This window comes from Arabidopsis lyrata (assembly GCF_000004255.2).
Source record: "Arabidopsis lyrata subsp. lyrata unplaced genomic scaffold ARALYscaffold_5, whole genome shotgun sequence".
NCBI classification, from domain to species: Eukaryota; Viridiplantae; Streptophyta; class Magnoliopsida; order Brassicales; family Brassicaceae; genus Arabidopsis; species Arabidopsis lyrata.
In genome coordinates this window covers 1,448,043-1,450,247 of record NW_003302551.1, presented here as the reverse complement: position 1 = coordinate 1,450,247, position 2,205 = coordinate 1,448,043, and the positions used below count along the sequence as shown (strand labels likewise).

The window sequence follows — 2,205 nt, the reverse complement described above, 5'->3', positions numbered from 1 at the left end:
CGTCAGAGACCTCGGTTGTATTACCCATTCGGTCATAAGCACGAATCCTAACAATACTCACCAATTTTAATGGACAAAGCACCAGCGGGCTGCATAAATAGAAACAAAACAGATCAATGCCTTTAACAGAGATGATACAAAATGATTACCTGAAGTAGGAAGTGACATAGAAACAGCTGAACCATCACCATTGCAGTACGAACACACATTTACATATGGGCCCAGCAATTAAATTGCAAAGCAAAGTTTGTGTTCGTCGAAGTTAATGTTACAGACAAACTCCAAATCACAAGAATCACAAAACAATCAACACAAATCAACACCAAAACCAAGATAAATCGATTCAATGTTCATGAAAAACACCCAATCGAGGCTAGCTCTCAAGATGAGAGAACCCTAGCACTTTCAAATCCAGAATCTCCAAAGAGTTTACAATTTGATCGATAAATTGACAAAAAAAATGACAAAGGCATGATGAAATAGGCTGCTCGCGACGGCCATTTCTCGCCAGCCTCACTCTGCTTGCCACGCGTCACCCTCTTATTCGTCCTTATTATTCTTTAGCTTCTCACGTGCGGAGCCACACGTGTGGTTCTGTATCAGTTAACCAGCTCACAGAAAAAACTGAGAGGTCGAGATATATGAATTTATACCAAAAACATCTCTAATTTTTGCAGTTAACCAGCCCACAACACAGATCGATTCACTCACTGATCTAGAACTACCCATAATCAAATCTTCGATGAGCTCAAATCAAAAACAGATCGATTCACTCACAGACCAAACAGAGAAAGAGAGAGTGAGAGAGAGAGATTTAACCAGCTTCGTCGTCGAGAGAGAGATTTGAATCAAGCTTCGTCGTCGAGAGAGAGATTTGGACGCGACGAAGAAGAGGCTGCGGCAAGAGCAGCGTTAATTTTGATTTTAGGGTTTAGGTTATTTTGTAAATCTTTCAAAACAATAAGGGTATTTTCGTAATTTATCATTTATACCGCAACTTTTAAGCATCAGACGCTGGATAAAATCGGCGATCGAAATTTTAAAAGCAATTGACTCGCGTTTGACGCAGCGTTCTGCCGCAGGTACCGGCGGCAACGAAACGAACATCATTATCTGCGTTCGCCACAGCCGCAGGCAAACGAACAGCACCAATATTAATTGGGGAATAAAGTTGATTCCAACATCCCTTCGAATCTTTTTGCTTCCAAAATAAGCTATTTTCTGTTTTGAAATTATTGCTTATATAGAAGTCATCATCAAGAATAGCATCTGAGACTTTTGGTCTGAAAACCTAAAATCGACAAGTGATATTATGTAACTTTTTTTTTTTTTTTTTGGGTGATTACTGATTATAATCATTTCATATCCTCCTAAGGAATGGGCTAATACTACTAGTCATAGGCTTCTTCACCTTATTGGGTTCAACTATATTGTGTAATCACATTGAACTTTTTGCCAGCAATTTAAATTAATGCACTCAATCAACAAATTGTTTTTATCACTCAAATGGGAATTTTCTGTCTCGCATTATATAGACAAAATCTGCTTACATAATCACAGCTAAGATTTTGAATTAATCTTTGGCATTTTTCTAAGGAAAATAAAGGTTTCACATACTAGTAACCGTTGGTAGCCTTCTCAACTATTGAATCTAAGTATATGGCTCTAACTAAAAGTGTGAGGCTATTTTTTCTAATTAACTTTAGTTATTTTTTCATTTTCTAATTAACTTTAGTTATTTTTTCAATTTCTAATTATTTTTTTTTTAAAAAATTGATGGAAATACTTCGTGTAGTTAACAAGACATTTATATTATCTGGAAATGATTATGGTGATAGTACGGGGATGTTCGTATGTAATACCAATAGTTCGTGTAGTTAGCGAGACATTAAAATAGTCTGCATGTGTGGTGATGTGTTGGTGTATAGTTCGTGTAGCTGGAAATCATTTTTCCTCACTAGGGATATTCTATAAATATAATGTATCACTCCTATTTGTCATGTTCTTCGTTGTATATCCTTATATCATGTGACTATTGATTCTTTACTTACTCTTTTAGTGTAGAATTTGCAACTTTTTAGTTCTAAACATTAAGATTATAGCGTTTGTATAATTCAAAATTTCCAAATAAATTTCCGAGAAAGGAAACTCAAATTTGGTTAAAGAAAAAAAAGAACGCAAATGTGACATTTAGATTAGGAGAAT

The 2,205-nt window shown here is 35.6% G+C and overlaps 1 long non-coding RNA gene across 1 annotated transcript; it reads right to left on the bottom strand.

Moving 5' to 3' along the window:
* Positions 1 to 268: 268 nt before the first annotated feature.
* On the bottom strand, positions 269 to 1,541 carry LOC110228050. Its single transcript, XR_002331653.1, has 2 exons — positions 993 to 1,541; positions 269 to 895 (listed from the first exon to the last, which is right to left on the bottom strand). It is a non-coding gene; the product is annotated as an uncharacterized LOC110228050 (long non-coding RNA).
* Between the last annotated feature and the right edge of the window lie 664 nt (positions 1,542 to 2,205).